We start from the raw sequence: 19,107 nt of genomic DNA, 5'->3' as shown, positions 1-19,107 counted from the left end.
ATTTGAGAGAGAGAGAGAGAGAGAGTATGCACACAGTGCGGGGAACAAGGAGAGGGAGACAGAACATCCAGAAGACTCCCTGCTGGGTGTGGTGGCGGAGGAGGGGGGCCAGAGGGCTCGATCTCATGACCCTGAGAGCATGACCTGAGCTGAAGTCAGACGCTTAGCCGGCTGCACCCCCGTGATTTTAATTCCCCTTTATGTGCTTCTCATTCAAAGCTGCCTGAGGGTGGGTGAGCAGAGGCACAAGGCTGTGCACTGTTTCCTTCGGTGAGTTTTACTTATTTCCTCTAACTTGAGCTGCGGTTGCCGCCACATCTGAAACTGAAGCGACAACTTTTCATGCCGTGTTTAACAATGAGGAGGCCAAGCAGAATACACATTGACAGGAGAAACGTAAACTCGCCCAACAGGCTTCCTAGTCCTTGTAGAAAACATTCAAGGCGCATCTACTCCTCCCTCTTCAACGTCCAGCTTTGAAAAGGAAAGCCGGGGCGCCTGGGTGGCTCAGTGGGTTAAATCCTCTGCCTTCAGCTCAGGTCATGATCCCAGGGTCCTGGGATCGAGCCCCACATCTGGCTCTCCGCTTGGTGGGGAGTCTGCTTCCCCCTCTCTCTCTCTCCCTGCCTCTCTGCCTACTTGTGATCTCTCTCTCTGTCAAATAAATAATAAAATCTTTAAAAAAAAAAAAAAAAAAAAAAAAAAAAAAAAAAAAAAAAAGAAAAGGAAAGCCCCAGAGCGACAGACCCTGAAGACCAGGAGAAAGAGCGGTGTCCAGGGGTAAGAGACCCGGGCTCGGGAGAGCCCAGGTTCACTGCAGAACAAAGCACGCTCTTGCCTCCCTGGGCATAGACTCGTGCCAAGGCTGCCACCGTTTTTGGTAACCTCAGGGAAAGAGGAACGGAAGAGGACTTTTCGGTCCCTCCAAGTACACCCACCACAAGCGCATTCTCAGTGTCAGTACCGCTGACACTGGGGCCGGGTGCTTCTCGCATCAGGGTGGTGGGCAGGAAGGGGAGCTGGCCTGGGCGTTGTAGGACGTTCAGCAGCATCCTTGGCCCCTACCCATTAAGACACTGACAGCGCCCACCTTCCATTGTGACAACCGGGAAGGTCCCCACTACACAGCTGAGAACCACTGCACTCCGGGGTCTCTGCCCCATCAGCCGTTCCAGCAGATGTCCTGGGTCTCTTGCCCTCGTCTTATTGTCAAGAATAACCCTCCCTGTCGCGTGGGCTAAACAGAAAGATGCAAGGAGAGGGTGAGAAAAACCAGGGGTCACCACCTGACCCTCAGGCACCTCTGAGGTTCAGGGCTCCCCTTCCTATCACAAAACCGCTGCACCACTCACCCGGCCTGCCTCGGTTCCCACGCTGGGACAGCATCCTCATCCCCACCAGGAGGAAGCCTGTGGGTTTTCTGAGGTCTGAGTCAAGAGCAGCGGCCCCATGAGGCCTTTCCTTCTCCACCTCTTCCTCCTTCACCTTCTTCGACTTTTCTGAACTAACTCCCGTGAAGAACAGTAAAGAAATGAACCTGCATCGTGACCCAGTACAGTGCAGGCTCCATTGATTTCTTCTTCTTCTTCTTTTTTTTTTTTTTTTAAAGATCTCAAGGTGTTAGAACCCAGGTTATGTTGTCAAAGCCTGAGGCTTTATTCGGCTGAGCAGGTACTGGCCTTATTTTAACCACCAGATGATGTCGAATGCCAAGTACTTGATAAGAAAAGGCTGGAATTTAGGGGCGCCTGGGTGGCTCAGTGGGTTAAAGCCTCTGCCGTCGGCTCAGGTCATGATCCCGGGGTCCTGGGATCGAGCCCCGCATCAGGCTCTCTGCTCAGCAGGGAGCCTGCTTCCCCCTCCCTCTCTGCCTACTTGTAATCTCTATCTGATAAATTAAAAATATCTTAAAAAAAAAAAAGAAAAGGCTGGAATTTGAATGTGCTATGTGCAAACAGACCTTGAGTCTGTCTGAAAGCACTCAGGGGAGATTGGGGCAAGAGGGACTCTTGGCTTCGAAAGTCATGCCCTTCCTCTCGGCCCCCTGTGCGCCTTGGGGTACGAAGTTGGGGGGGCACCTGTTGGGCTGCGGCGGGATGCCACCAGCCTTGCCCACCAAGCGTGGCCACCAGCACCTTAGTCCAATGTCTTCACACCCTTGCCCTGGACCCAGGACTCTCTTTAGGCTCACGGAGAGAAGGAACATGCTTTTACAACCTGGTAAAAAAATAAAGTTGCTAGCTGTATTTATGTGTTTTCATGAAGGAAAAAAGTCAAGTTTATATGAACCATTTTTAGACTAAATTCTAACATGGGGTTAGAACTCAGCAACACCTCAACACCTCCACATGGGTGAGTTCTCCCAATTAAATATCTTCACTAAACGAAAATGTGCACTTTCAGCTGAGTTCTTGTGAAAAAATAAAACATTCTCAGAACTTTAAGGCAACGTTCTAGCTCTCCATTTTAATGTTTACTATTTCTGGATTTTCTTCCATATGTAACCAAACCTTGTCTCCTGTGGCGGGGAGGGCAAAACTGCCCCCAGATGAAAATCTCATGATAACAAGAACACGCTCTCTTCTTGGCTTTGGTTTTTCATTATCCAAACAGCCAATGTCCTTTTCCTAAAGAGCCATGTGACAGCTTTCCCTTAGGATTTATTGCTGGGGGAAAAGTTTCTCCCTAGAGACAAGAGAGGCTCCCGCACTGTGCTTTGTGGGTTTTGGACTATGGAGTCGAACTGGAGATCTTCCCACACAAGGGCCATCCTTTGGTCCTAAGGGTGTGTGACTAGTGTCATGCTCCTTTGGAACTTTCAACAAACTCTGGGCCTTTTGCATGTAGCCTGAGAGAACCCACTCAAAACACAACTTTGATTCGGTCACTCGCCTGCGTGAGATCAGAAGTTAGTGGCTTCCATCACCGCACAGGATCCAAATAACACACGCGTCCTACCCTCAGCCTGTCTCACAAAGATGCACCGTGGACCGTGTCTTTCCTAGCAGTCCGCATGTGAACCACACTGGTCTTCTTCCAGCTTCTCCAGCGGGCCACATTCCTTCCTGCCACGTGGCATTTCAACACGCTATCCCCTGAACACGGACTTTTCCTACTCACCCTTCATGTCTCCTAAAAGTTACCTCCTCCAGAAGGCCTTCTCGGATGCCTACTTCTCTCCTCTAAGGGATCCAGGTCTTTCTCATCAACACGCTCACCCCCACCACATAATCACCTTCCTAGCACCTCCCCCCGCAGCAACATTGCATTTCCTCCAGGATTATTTGGGCATTATTTGCCCTGAGGCTTCACCCTCCTGAAAGCAGGGAGCCGCAGCAACCACATTGAGAGCAAGGATCGTGCTGGGTTTGCCACTACCAAGCCCCCAACACCAAGGCTACTATGAAACCCCCGACCCCAAGGTCAGAGCGGACACATCAGAGCAGCTCAGGAAGGACCTGGGGGACGAGTGATCTCTGAGCCAAATCCATGACGATCTGCACAGCGCCAGCCTCAGATGCCTCAAATTCTAGCTTCTCCTCTCAGAGGTGGAAACGTGGCAAACGTCTTACACTGTTAAGTATCAGCAAAATGACTTTTTTTTTTAAGCTTTCACAAGCCCACGTGGAGGTAGAATTGCAGACCCTGAAGATGCCCAGCCCCATGATCTCCTCGGCACCCCGGACTCCACTCCTCGCTCTGTGCGTCAGGCTCCCACCTTTTTGCTCAGTCTGTACCAACAGCTGCGCCGCACATGTGGGCAGGGACACGCTCCAGAACCGGAGGCAAGTGGAGCCGCTTAGTGAGAGCAGCACGTCCTGGTTCATTCCATCTTTTAACTGTGCACCTGTCCTTCAGCCACTATTTTCTAAGTAGCTGTGTTTTTACATGTGTACATTTTTTATTTTAAATAAAAATTTTAATAAACTGGATTTGAAGTGTGTGAGATTTTAAGTGTGAAATAAAATCTCAGGTAAAACGAGGAAACTTCAGGCCTTAAATATATCTGCTACAAAACTGATACCAAAATGGAAGAAATTCTCTCAATAGTGACCTTTGAGTAATAATTTGACTTAAAATTTGATGTGCTGTTTTCTATCTACAAGTGGCACACAGAAACTAATTTCATGGGGAAAGGAAATGCTCCGTTTAACTTTGGGGCAATGTCCTAATTCAATTCTTAGAGGTTTCTCATCCCTTCTGAGTCCAATAAAGAACCAGGAGGTTTAAAAAGAAAAGTCATGTGATAACCGTTGGTAAGAGGGAGGGAGCTCTGGATTACATTGTTCCTTTCATTTCAAACACACAGGGAGGCTAGATAGCACATAAATACTTGGGCGGTGGGGGAATCCAATCTACACAAGCACACTCAAAAGCAATAAGGAAAATCTCCATGTCTGATAAGAGAAAATGCAGTGGTGAGTGGTTGAAACCCTCTGGTCTCTGGATTTAGGAAATTCGGCCAAACAGCCTTCATGAGCACGTTTTGGGACAAAACAGAACCAAGTTCCCTGGGAGGGTAGTGGAGCTAGGACCACGCTGCCGTTAGGCCTCAGATGCTTCTGCACCGGCTCCTAGACACGTTCAGAAACATAATGCTCTCTGATGGTCAAGGAGGAAAGCACTTCAGCCACATGAGAACAAGCCTGCCAGACCCAAAAGTTTGCCCAGCATCCAGAAGGATCGCTGTGAATGACAAACCCCACACTTCAGTGTGAGACCCCTCTGTTGCTCTGCAACCTTAGCAGACAGGCTGAGACACACGGAAGCACAGGAGAGGGGCTCACAGGACACGTACAGAGCCCTGAGCAGGAAACTCCGTAACAAACGCGTGGCAGACCCACAAATGGGAGAACTCAGCTGGTAAAACCTGATGAAAGAGAAATAGGGGAGCAGCCTAAAAAGGACTTCAAAAAATATCCTTTAAAGAGAAGGAGGGGCAGCTGGATGGTTCAGGTCATATTCTTAGGGGTCCTGGATGGAGCCCACTCCCCACAATCAGGCTCCTGCTCTGCGGGGAGTCTACCTCTTCCTCTGCCCCTCCCCCAAGCTTGTGTCCCCCCCCCCACCTCAAACAAATAAAATCTTTAAAAAAAAAATAAAGAGAAGAAGGAATAGCAAATTTCCAGTGAGTCTGGAGATTAGGGGGATAAAAGGGTATGAGACCAAGCCAAGTGCAAATCATGAACATTAAAATCTTAAAAAAAAAAGAAAAAAAATTATTTCATCAAAGGAAAACTGATTTTGAAAAAAGAATTAAAAACAGCTTAACTCCCAGATTCTACCAAATATGGACTGAATAATTCCAATTTTGTAAACTCTGAAAGACAAGATGTACTTCCTAATTCACTTTATAAACCTTAAAACCCAGTTTAAAAAATATATGAGAAAGGATGGTCATCTCAATCATGAACGTGAATGTGAAAATCCTAAACAAAATATTAGCATTACTAACCTAGCAACAAATACAAAATAATGCATTATGACCAGTTTGGGAGTATTTCAGGAATAGGAGTTTGTCTTAACACTGATAAGAATGAATATAGTTTGCTACTTAAAGAAGAAAAATCATAATCATAGTGGACGCCCAAAAAGCATCTGCTAACATTCAACACCCGTGTATGATAAAACCTTTCAACAAACTAGGAATTGAAAAGAATTGCTTTTACTAATGTGATTGTTTCAGTCAGGATGGGATATGCTACAGTAACAAGCCCAAAATTTTCACTCCATAATATATGAAAGTATTATTAAGTATACCATCTATAGGAAGCATCTCAAGATAGCTCTCTTCCAGGTGAGATTTATAAATAATACGTGTGAAGATTCAAGAAACAAAACTTGTATTAATCATTGATAAGATTACAAAACAAAATCCAAAAGAACCTTCAGATAAATTTCTAGCATAGGAATTTATTAAGTTTGCTGGATACCCGTTTATGATTGAAACCAATTTTACTTTATAAAGAGATCACAAATGAAAATATTTTAAAGAGACCATTTTAATAACATTAAAAATAACTAGCAAAAAGTTGAAGGATTCTACAAATACCAGACTTTGAGATACATTGAAGAAGGCCAAAGGAAACAGACTCAGAGTAAAGAACTAGAAGACTAATAAAGACATCAGTTCTCAAATTCATCTACAGATTTAATGAAATCCTAATAGCTTTTTTTGGTGGAATTTGACACTGGTCCTAAAATTTACATAGACTTTGAAAGGGCCAAGAACAGCCAAGATTAACTTCTGAGGTGTGCCATATATAGTGAATTCTGTAATTTGCATTCATCTACATGTCCAGCCTGATTACTTTCTATGCAGGTAGAACTTGTACAACTACCACTCACATTAAGATGTAAAGATTTCAAGCACCACTCAATAAGGTTCCCTCACGCCCCTTCCAGGTTACAATCCCCCATTGAGAGGCAAGCACTCTTCCGACTTCTAGCACTCCCGATTAGCTTTGTCTCCTCTTGCTCACATAACTGGAACCAAAGAAAATGTTTCCTTTTTAACCGGTTTGAAACAAGAGCAGGCAATTATTCCACCAGACAGCAAGAAGTCCTCCTTTGCCCAACTCTGGTGTGCACCCCTTGCTAAGATCCCGCAGAACATGGCGCCTCTCACGATGGGGGAAGCAATGGCCGCAGGCGGCTTCTCAGCACCAGGCTGAGGCGCTAGGCGATCAGCAGCGCCCCACATCCATTAGCTTCCTGCAGCTCCTCTTCAAGCAACTGCTCAGGGAAGGCCACCTACGAGGCCCCTCAGAAATGCCTCCCTGACACCTCAGGAGACTTTGCAGCAGAGCGTTGCTGGCAAGGAACGTCTCCACAAGTGGCTTCCCCACCACCTCCTTGGGTAGTTTTGTGGTGGTTTTCAAGGTATGGTGCCTCCTGATAGAGGAAGGGGCCAGCATCTCAGAGGGAGTATTGCCAGCAAGTTCCATTGGCACAGGATCTTGGCAATTTCTGCCACCATACACAGCAGTGCCCTTTTCATCAAGGTCTGGGTCTCATCACAGAGGAGCCCTGGAGATTGGGGACAAGGGGAGGGGCTCTCTTCCACAGGCTTTATCTCAGTCTTAGGGGTAGTAGCTACTCCCTATATTGTCAATTCACAAACCTACATGAAAGGTCTAATTGCCTAGAAAAAGCAGTTTATCAATACGGACCACCTTACTGATAAAGTTTAAATGGACCAATGTCATGTAAGAAATAAAGTTACCCCCTCATAAATTGGTTTTATTGAGGTTTTTTACTAAACCATTGAAGACCAGATCCAATGTTAGATAAACAGCCTATCATTGATGGCACCAAAAAAGAGTATTACAAACAGCATCACATAAGAATATGGATATAACATTCAAAAGACAATAGCAAATAAAATCTAGTATCTCATTAAAAAAATAATGAATCACAACCAACTATTTTTAAGAAATCCTAACTGGGATATACTCAAGCAATGCATGTTAAATTGCAGAAAATGCATCAACAAACCTATCTTATTAACAGATCTAGGAAAACCATAAAATTAGTTCAAGAGCACTAAAAAAAAGTTGATAAAATTCAACACCCATTTCTGTTTTAAACACACACACACACACACAGGTGTACACACGCATGCACGCGTGCTCAAGAAAATAGTAATTTGTGGATCTATAACCTTAGTCCTAAAACCAGCACCTTACATAACTTGTTCACTTTTCTAAATGGAGTGCCATTAGAGGTATTTGCACCACAGTCAGGAACAAAATACAGATGCTCCCTGCACTATTAAACATGAGCATCATTTTATCTAGCCATAAAATTGGAAAATAAATAAAACTACCCGTATGTGCAGATGATAGGGTAGTATACTTAGAAAAAATAAAACAATTTTAAAGATCTCCACAGTAAAAGAATTTAGTAAGGTGGCACGTGACCTAGCAGCATAGGAGATAAAATACTTGGGAATCAGCATAACAAGAAATTAGCAAAGCCTAGATAAAGAATATTTTTAAACACTCTTGGAAGATAAAGAAGTCATAGGATGACTCAACATTATAAATCTGTCAGTTCTCCATAAATTAATTTATAAATTCTAATAAAATTACCAATTTCAATAAAAATATGAACAAATGTTTTGGTTTTTATGGCGCTAGACAAGAGGATACTAAAATTTATATGGAAAGACAAACGTTAAGTATAGTTAAGAAAACAATAAAAAAGAAAAGCTCGAGCCAGGGGAAAAAAATGAGGCGTCTCAAATCGCTGGGATAAAGATGCACTTAATAATAAATTGTGCTAGGACAACTGGATAGCCGTTTGCAGAAAAAATCAGATCCAGATTTCAATCCACACAAGAGAATCAACTTTAAATGCATCTTGATGTAAAGCAAGAACTGAAACAAAAGTGCTACAAGAAAACGTGCAGGTGGGGCGTCTGAATGGCTCTGTTGGTTCAGTGTCCGCCTTTGGCTCAGGTCACGATCTCCGGGTCCTGGAATCAATCACGCACCACGTCAGGCTGCCTGCTCAGTGGGGAGTCTGCTTCTCCTTCCATCTCTACCCCTCTCCCAATTATGCGCACATGCTCTCACGCTCTCTCAAATAAAATCTTGTGAAAAAAGAAAACATGGTGGAAATGCCTCTATAAAGAGCAAGCAGCAGCCAGTTGGAAGGAAATTCCACATGCCATTCTTAGAAAACTGATAAATTTGACTATATAAAAATAAACCTTTGCATCATGAGCTATACCATAAGTCAGAAAATGCTTATAATGCAAGCCAACTAAAAGGCTGACACTAATTTATTTTAATATGCATTTTTGTATATTACATGTAATTGCACATTAAATCTATTCTTTGCACCTATATTTTTTTTTAATGGGGGATGAGGCAAAAGCCCAACAGAAATACACAGTTAAGACCTAAAAATGGGTGATTAAACATATTAGACGATGTCCAGGTTTACCCATAGAAAAGAAATTTAAAATTACCCTAAGATACCATCTTTTATCTAATAGATTAGTAAAAATTAAAAAGCTTGAAAACACTGCTGTCAAGGCTCAGAGACACAGGTGTGCTCAGAAAGGGCCGGTGGGCAGGCAAACGGGTACACGCCTCTTGGAGGGGAGTCAGGTAATACTTCAGCAGCCAGCAGATAAAACCCTACAGAGGCATTTACCGCTGGACCTTGGCAATCTCACCTTTAGGAATTTGAGCCTCAAAGTCAAATACGTGGACACATGTCTATTTATCATGGTGGGACAATGTGTAACTACAGAATAATGGGGAAAGTACCCACACAAAAGAGACACGTTGAACAAACCACGGTAGATCCACATAATGGATATTCTGCTGCTGAAGAAAAAGAAAGTGAAGATCGCTGTGAACCGACATGGAGGGAGACCCCCACAAAATACTGCTAAGTGAAGAAAGTAAAGTGCCTGAGAACGTAGGTCGTATGTCAACTTTAGTACATACGATAAAAAGGGGATGATTCTATGTATTTCTATATACACGTATCTATTTTTTGCTAACAAACGTAAGGATAAATGAGTGAGGTTATGGGGTAAAAACAGAGCCCACGGATTAGTGGAGGGAATGGTGCTTCTGAGAAATGTCTTTTGTGTAGCTTCGCCTTCTGGAATCAATGTTCCACATCCTCCCTTAAAACCTCCCTTAGTAAGGATGAGTGCTCAGTCCAGCAAAATCCAGACCATGGAAAACTCTACAGACCAAAGGGCCCAGAATTTCAACAATTGTTAATGGAAAGAAAGATTTAAGATGATTTTAAAGGATATTTGAATTGTAAATGGGCAAACCATAGACTTGAGGGAAGCCCGTGCTTCCGATGGGCCACGGAACTGTAGAGAAATTCATGGAAGTGTTGGGAGAGTAGCTGCTTTCGGAGGGATGGGAGGCTAGTGTTTTAGGACATGGTACGTGGATCGACTGTCAACTGGGTATTTTTCTTTTTTTTTTTTGACCCAGCTGATGACTACCAAGATGTCTGCCTTACGTCAAGCTGCACAGTTGTTTCGAGTGGTATTCTATTTCCATATTTCATGTTATGATACAAAACTTTTCGAGAAGAGACTAAGTGCCTGGCCATTTCTCCACGATCGGTGTCATGCTCCTCTGAAGACCTCCTTACATCTTTAGCAATTTTCTACCTGAGTCAGTACAATTCTCTAACATTCCTTCCATTAGCTGGTACATGATCAGAGAACATACTCTAATTTTCAATTAGCTTAAGGAACACAGAAGAGACTAAGCACTGCCAACAGTAACTTCGGTAATGCATGCAGGTACCAACTGTAAATGCTCAGTTGCGGTTTGTTCTCTCAGCTGTTTTGGATTATCTGCATGGCTATCCTCCAATTAAAAATTAAAATTTTTAATTAAAAATTAATTAAACAATTAATTAGACAATTTAAAAAAGTGAAAATTCAATTCATTTCCTTTAGGAAAATCTAAGAAAAAGTAGAAGAGGCCTAATGTTCTTATACAGGACAAGTTCTGAAATTCTGTGAACTTGCTGGACACGTCTGTAAGCTTCATTATCCTGGCTGCAGGCAGTTTGGGCGCGAGTATACCCAAGACTCTTGATTTATGCTGACGTCTGAACATTTAAAACATTTTGTGGATCAGATGGGTCGTTCTATTTTCTGAGGACCTTCCATAGCAGCTGTACCCATTTCTAATTCCACCAACAGGGCACAAGGGTTCCCTTTTCTCCAAGCATGTGTTCTCTCTTATCTTTTTGATGGTGGCCATTCTAACAGGTGTGAGGTGATCACTCACTGTGATTTTAATTGGGACTTCCCTAATGAGTAGTGTTACTGAATGCCTTTTCATGCACCCTAGGATCCAGCAATTCCACTTTTGGGAATATATCCAAAGGAACAAAACCACTAATGAAAATGACCTCCGCACCCCCCCCATTCATTACAACATTATTTACAAGAGGCAAGACAGGTAGTGTGTCGGTAGATGAATGGGTAAAGAAGTTGTGAATTGGTGTATACATGCACACAGGAATATTATTCAGCCATAAAAAATGGGGAAATCAGTTATGAAAAGACAAAGACCATATGAGCTCAAGTATATGCGAAATCTTAAAACATAAAACATAAAAAAAACAAAAAAAACATAAAAAAAAGAAAGGAAAAAATTTCCATTTATAAGAAATACAAGAACTTCCAGTCCTAAGACATTTATAAAAAGTACAACATGAGTACAGCTAACACTGCTGTGTGATATACAGGAAAGTTGTTAGAGTTAAGTTACCATGAAGGAAAAAAATTTACTGTACCTACAGGAGATAACGGATATTAGCTAAACCTATAATTAGTTCACAGTATATGTACATCAAATGATCACGCAGCACACCTTAAAGTTATGCAGGGATGTGTTCACTTACTTCTCATAACTAGAACACACTGGTGAGACAGGGGGAGCTGGTGTTCCAGGACCATGAAGTTTCAGGTGGGGGAGACAGAGTAAGTGCTGGAGATGGATGGTGGCGATGGTCGTGCAAGGGTGTGAAGGTACTTGATACTCAGCTGTCCACTTAAGATGGTTAAGATGGTAAATTTTAGCCTATATGTATTTTACCACAATTCTTTTTTTATGAAGCAAAAGACAGGTGGGCTACTCTTGAGCAAAACAAAATTCTTTTGTCAAGTTAATTGTTCTGTTGAGAAAGTGTAACTTTCTCCTCAAAGGGGAACAGACCTTCATGTAGATTTGCAAAGGCTTTCTCTGAAAGGGTGTACTCCTCTCCCAATACAAAACATCACTAAATCATACATTTTCCAAAACATAAGCTACACCAATCTACCCATCCATACAGGCAATGATCCAGTTCTGGGGGACAGGCACAATATTTCAGTATGATTGGACAGGAGAAAGATTTCCATTTACTACCAAGAAAATAAAAATGAAATATTTCTGCCTCTGATATTCTTTCTCTGACTTTGGGACGCTGCTGCAATGGGATAGCACAGGAAAGTGAAACAGGGCTAACTACAACTATCTGGGTCCACATGGATATCGCACTTAGTGTTAAGTGAAAAAAAAAATCAAATTTATATGAAACTTAACATGAAAAATACTATATTTCACTTAGGGGATACACATGTAAGTAATCAAAGTATAAGAAATATATCGTGTCATGAACACTAAGTTTGGGATTGTGGCTCAGTGTGGTGGGAATAGGGGGCTGATATCAGGGAGGAGTGACCAAAGGCTGTGTTCACTACTGAAATATTTCTTATCTTAACCTAAGTGTTAGAAGGGCCTTTACTGTATGTTTTACAGGGAGGCAGGGGCAGAGGGAGAGGAAGAGAATGACAAGCAGATTCCCTGCTGAGTGTGGAGCCTGACGCGGGGCTCCATCCCACAACCCTGGGATCATGGCCTGAGCTGAAACCAACAATCAGAAGCTTAACCGACTGAGCCACCCAGGTGCCCCAGACAAGCAGTGATATTTTTAGTCTCCACGGTTTCAGCCTTAGGAACGTTAGGTCGCTGGAATCGTATAGTATGTAATGTTTTCAAATTGACTTCTCTCACTTAGTAATTTATGCATTTAAGGTTCCTCAATGTTTTTCATGGCTTGATTGTTCATTTCTTTTCAGCACTGAATAATATCCCATTGTCTGGATGGAACACGGTTTACTTGCCCGTTCACCTACTGAAGTACATCTTGATTGTTTCCGGTTTAGGCAACTCTGAATGAAGCTTCTTTCTTTTTTTTTTTTTTTTTTGTTTTTATTCATCTATTTTAACAGAGGGAGAGAGAGAGAGATCACAAGCAGGCAGAGAGGCAGGTAGAGAGAATCGGGGGAAGCAGGCTCCCTGCTGAGCAGAGAGCCCGATGCCGGGCTCAATCGCAGGATCCTGAGATCATGACCCAAACTGAAGGCAGAGGCTTAACCCACAGAGCCACCCAGGTGCCCCCTGAATGAAGCTTCTATAAACATCTGCAGGTTTGTCCCCTCCCCGCCAAGTCTGTTGTAGCATGTTTAGTTTTGTAAAAAAACAACAACAACAAAACAAAACAAAAAAAACTACAAAATGGTCCTCCAAGGCTGCTCTGCCATTTTGGATTCCACCAGCAATGAAGGAGAGCTCCTGGTTCTCCCAACCACTGCCAGCATTTGGCGGTGTTGCTATTGTGGGTCGTCACCATTCCAATAGGTGTGTAATTGCAGCTGGTTGTTCTTTTAAGACCTATTTTCTTTTCCTCAGTTACCTCAGCTGAGAAATGGAAACAATTGTAGAACTAACCTTGTCGCATCATTATGAGGATTAACTATAACAAAGCAAGAAAAATCACTTAGCACTGAGCCTGCTCATTGTAAATTCTCAGATGTTTTATATTTTTATCACCAGCTGAGTTCCTTCAGAAATGAGGCTAAGTTCCCTTGACCAAAAGTATCTTTCCAACTCTCACACTTACATTGCCTTAAATTCCTACCACTGGTGATGGCTCTTAGCTCTCAAATTTTATAGCATTAAAAAGTAGTTTTAAAAGCAAATGTGTACAGTATAAATACAGTGTAAAACAATTCTGTTTTCCTATTGAATGTACCAGTTCTTTGGCAGGAGAACAAAAGTTCTGGAAAAGAGGCCGGACTAGTACCTGCTAATACCAAGATGAAGGCATTTAAGTCTTATCAGTGGGATCCCACAGTGGTGGCCCTCCCCACAGGCTACCCCAAAGGCTCTGCCACCTCCAAGAAATGACTGAAAAGTGAAATTAAGTGACTAAAAATTGAAATTAAGGTGTAAAAATAATTGTCATAGATTTCCTAGAAATATTATCCATTAAAACCTACATAATTTAAAATGTCTACATGGAATTGGTAATGCCTATCCTGTGGGACTTTAATTTTATAACAGATCCCCATGTGGGTTTTTGTTTGTTTACATAAATGGCAAAAAGAATGGGGTACATGAAAGTTCTGAATATAGTGGCTCTTTGTCCTATAAACTTTCCATTTCCATAAGGGAAGCAAAGTCTCTTCCTCAAAGGGACGACTTGAAATGTTTCAGTCGTTTACAATAAAGAAGTAGGAAGGGAAGAAAAGAAGCTTGGGCAGAAGGTCCAAACGTCTGATGATCCTGACTCCAGGTCAGCTGAGAACAGATCACGACGACAGAAAACTTTTTAAAAGAATTTCTCCAAGTAATTGTTTTTCTTGTTTAAATAGTAAAAATTAGGTGTGCATGGAAATGTTTACGGGAGTTGACCCGTTTTGAAATATTTCAATATCTGCATCATTTTCATGAGTCTCAGGTGGCTAATACTTCAGAAACATGCTAGATCTAAGTTGACAGGAAATCACTCTTGGCTGTAACATACGACAAGAGGGAAGAAAGCTCTAATAAGCAGCAAACAATTTCAGTTTTTACAACAGAAACTAAGCTCCTGTGTCTGACGGCCCCTCTGAGTCCAGATTCTCACAGCTGACAGGTGGAGAGCTCACACCGCATCCTGTTTCGTACTACTGAGACAACAGTTGTTTGCAGAAGACGTTGTCACTTGTCCGGTCACATATACTGAAGTCTGCGTGGGAGTCCACCATCAGTCAGAGCAGTGCTATTTGTTTGGCTAAAACAGGACTCCTCTGGAAAAAAAGCCATGGGTTTGACATTTAAGGAGGCCACCTAGTCTGGGGGGCAGGGGTGGGTGGGTAAAACCTCTTCCACAGCAAAAGGACACACACCCTGTTAAAGCACAGAAACTTAAGCTAGACATCACAAAGCGGCACGAATGGGTGTGGATGCCCAGTGCAAAAGGGTCAACACAACAAGAAACATTCTGGATATGCTAATCATCTTCAAAAAAAGAACAGCAGTACATTTTATCCAATTATTAAAGGCTTTAAAGTTCAGGTGATGTCTTTAGATGGCCACAGTACTAGGAATAAAATCATAGTCCCGCCAGTGGTCAAGAACTTGGGTCCCGGAGTCAGACTGGCAGGTTTAAACCTCAGAGTTCTCACTAGCTGGGTGAACAGAGACAAGTTACATAATCCCACATCATTTCCACAACTTTAGACTCAGGGTCATCAAAGTTCCTATCTTATGAGGTTTTTAAGATTAGAGGAGATAATCCATATAATATGGCGGGGCACGTAAATGTTCCGTTAGTATTAACTACCACTCAATGTAATGTGGAGTCAGAAAAGAAACAGGGAGGGAAGAATACGGTTTCAGGGGGAAGGAGGCATTTTCTGGAATATTCATGGAGTAAAACATATATATATAGTATAATAGTATATTATAATATAGTACTATAGTACAGTATTATAATATAGTACTATAGTATAACCATATAATATTAGCATATATATAGATAAAGTAAATTTTATTTATATTATACTATGTAACCCTTACAGCAAATCCATAAGGTCTTATTACTATCCATTTAAAAACAAGAGACCTGATCTTCAGAGAAGACAGGTTCCCAATGTCCCACAACTAGCAAGTCGAGGAGTGGGGATATGAACCCAAGTCTGACTTCCAAGTCCATAATATATCCATTATCACTGTTTTTCATTAGGAAATGTCCAGAAGGGCACAGATATATAAACCTAGAAGGGACTTTAAAAGCCTTGCTAGCCCATCTCCATCTCTCCATAGATTTCATTCAAGCACCTTAGAAATAAGGTCTCTATACTTTTCTTCTAGATTGGTGAGACGGAACCTATTTTGGAACCTCTCAAGAAACACAACTTGGTCTGAATGTCAAGGGAACGGAGGAAGAAGTGCAAGAAGAAACCAGAGAAAGGGAAGACAAAGGCAGAATGGAAATCGAGGTTAGAGACCTGGATGGACACACGGTGCTGCTTGCTCAGTAACCATGCCCCCGTCTCCCAGGAACAGCACTGCCTAGTAGGGGTCAGGGAAGATCAGCAGAAACCACACTAGCTAGTCCCAGCAGAAAGGGATGAATTACCGGGTATTAAGTGATTTACAAGGTATGGACTAGTAGGCTCTAGGTCAAGCAGTCGAAAAAAGCCCCCTACCCCGCAGAAGGGCGCTGCCTCTGCCAGGATCCAGAGAGTCGCCCCCCCGCTGTGGGACGCCACCATGTTCTGAAGCTGCTGAATAACACTGCCTCAGACATGCTCCAACCCAGCCAAGCGGCTGCTTATTTACCTGTTGAGTACCAGCGACTGGCAAGACCTAATTCCCAGCAAGAACCCAGGCGCAAGCAGCGAGGGAATGCTGTTTCTAGATCTCCACCATCTCAAGTGTGCGGAGGCATACAGGGTGGTGGCTGGGAGGGCAGTTGAGGTCATCTCCTCACAGCACCACCTCTGTGTCCCAGTTCTCTTTGCACGACCACTCCTCCCACAGTTTAGCTACGTGGCTGAGGTAGGGATGGCCGCGCCCCCAGCCAAGGGTAGCCGGTGGCCCAGACCTGGCCAAGCAGAGTCTGACGTTCCTCTGGCCTCAGGGATGGGTTCTCTGGTGGGCACACAGCCCGAGCCAGGAGGGAGGCTCAGTTCCATGGTCTTCTTGAATCCACTGAAAAAGAACACCTCTTTCAGACAGATCTAGAGCTACTGGGAGGTGAGTTGGCATTTCTGGAGGCTGTCGCGCCATCACAGGGCAAAACGTGCTGCACAGAGAAGCCAATGCAAAGGTGAGTAGGAATTGAAGATGGAGAAACTCAAAGCCGGTGTCACTGACCTGGGCTGACTCCAGCCATAGCCGCGGTCAGACCCACTCGTGGCATTCTACTATTGCTTCTTTCTTTGTTAATCAATCCACTCTTCTACGTTCCACTTAAGTTCTAGGACTCCCCTCTTCAACCAGTCCAACAGTCCAATACAGAGGTTGGACGGATGCAAGAAGGGAAGGGGAGGAGGACAGATGAGGACTGAGGAGGGGTGGTGAAGGAGGGTCTGTAAGTTTTATTACGAAGGTTTATTAATTCTACGACATGCCAGGCACCATACTGGATGCTATTCATTCCATTATCTCATTTAGAACTAATTTAGGGGCTGACGTATGTGACAAGCACTTAATTGAGAAAATACGTACTTCGGGGCCCAGCAGGCATTTAAATTAAGATAATTACCACACCTGGAGAGAACAGGCACAGCGCTGAATTATATAATGACTAAAATGAAAATCCTGTTCATTCTGTTGCATTCTGTTGCAGTTCATTTCCTTAATTCTCGTCACGACTGTGTGTGGTGCAGAGAGTGAGCTAAATGCAATTCATTCATGGAAGTCACAGGTTATCCCCGGGCGCTGCTGAAGGAGCCCGTCACCATGACAATATGGCTTCTGGCATGGTGGCTACAAGCACAAAATGTGGCATCAGACCTGGGTTCAGATGTCAGCTACATCTCTCTTCCTAAGATCCGAGTAGGTTATGCTCTACACCTTAACTTTTTCTTCTGTACCCCTGGGGTACTCATACCCGCATGTGGAATTGTAAGCAGCACACACAGGCTGGGGTCTACAGACAGATCCAGAGACATGAAAAGCTTCCAGAGGCAATAAGGCATTTCTAGAACATGGGAACCGTAGTTAGTGGCTATTCAATTCTCACTAGAATCCTGTCACTGCATTTTAGGAGAATAGCCCATGCCCTTGCACACCTGTTGTTGATTTAAAGAGACTCCAGGGTCACTCCTGGTTCATTCCTATTCCAGCCATCATTTGAGAGCAAAACTTCCATCGCTACATATCAAAAGCTCACCCTAACCCTCGCAGAGCTATGGTGTTTCCCAAAGAAACAGGTCATTCCGGAGGGAGAGCAGGAGTCCCCCATCTCCCAGCTGTTATGGTTCATGGTACGTCAGAAGCGTCAGCCATTCTCAGGCGAATGAGGTGGGTTTCACTGAAGGATATGTAGGGAGACCAAGGAGAGGATTACAACTCTCGGTCAGCAGGGCCCCTCCATGCCCTTGCTGCCCCCTCTCCTTCAAGACCACCCCCTCCCCCAGCACCCCCTCTTGGCTGGTTACCACCAACTCCTCTCCACAGATTCTCCCCTCTCAACAGCTCGCCCCTTTTCTTTTATGTAGAGAATTTCACCCTCTGATTTCTACAGTTGGCACCCTTGTCCCTCACCCCCAAGCCTCATGATTCCTACTCCTTCAAAGATATCAGGCCTGGTGAGGGGAGGCAGAGAGGAGCGTGCGATCACTTCCCCTTCCTATAATTCACTGGGCCCATTTCCCCTGAAAAGGGGGCCTATGCTTGCTTGACTTCAACCAGAGGCTTATTTTAGCTAGATCTCCGTTTTCTTTTAATTGCATGCATAACCCATCTAACAGCAAAACTTGGACGAAGGACATATGTGGAACCCAGAACATTAGGGAATTAGAGGCAGAGGACGTTCTGCTCTTGTCAAACCAGACACTTGAATTCAATCTTTTGAAAATTTAGAAGAAATTTTAGAAGAAAGTCTGCCTTCCCCGCCCCCATCCCATGCCTACACCCCTCATCCCCTCTGTCAATTTTTCTGAAAGAGCTTTTCAACTGTACCCATCTTTAAACAGTAAATTCAACATCTGATCTGCTTGCTTGTACAGGAAAGTTAAAACACCCACAGATGTGAAACATTTTAAGACTAGAGCTAATGCAACAAAATGGGAACGAGAAATGTCGAAAAAAGGATTCCCTGCAAGTCATAGAAGACTCGTTATTCACGAGACCACTTGTTACACGACTGAGCTCTATCCGTGGTCCTTGACTAAACACCACAGACGGGTGTTATGGGGCCCAAAGTACAAGATCTTGTACCAGGATCCTTCTCGCAGGGGAGGGATGGTGGGGGGGCCATCAAGAGAGGTCAGAGTAGCAAAAGTCGCTCAATTTTCTCATGACTTTCTTACATCCGTCTTATTCTGCTTTTACCTTTGGACAAACATGGCAAGAGAGACCACGAGGTTACCAGCATCACCATCGTCATGTGATTCTTTATTCCTTCCTTCTTCCATTACCATTAAAGCATTAAAGCACTGACTTTCTCCTTATTTTTCATTTGTATCCCTGTTTACTTACAGAGTACAAATTCAATATAAACCCTCTGGATGGATAAACATTTTCCCATTGACTGTGACCTCATAGGAAAACACCACCTTGT

At 43.5% G+C, this 19,107-nt stretch overlaps 1 protein-coding gene across 5 annotated transcripts in view; it reads right to left on the bottom strand.

Moving 5' to 3' along the window:
- Positions 1-19,107, bottom strand: part of CCBE1 (collagen and calcium binding EGF domains 1) — a 229,917-nt gene that overhangs the window by 128,665 nt on the left and 82,145 nt on the right. The window lies entirely within an intron of this gene.

The sequence above is a fragment of the Lutra lutra genome, chromosome 12, assembly GCF_902655055.1.
Source record: "Lutra lutra chromosome 12, mLutLut1.2, whole genome shotgun sequence".
Classification (NCBI taxonomy): Eukaryota; Metazoa; Chordata; class Mammalia; order Carnivora; family Mustelidae; genus Lutra; species Lutra lutra.
This window is presented reverse-complemented; position numbering and strand designations above follow the sequence as displayed.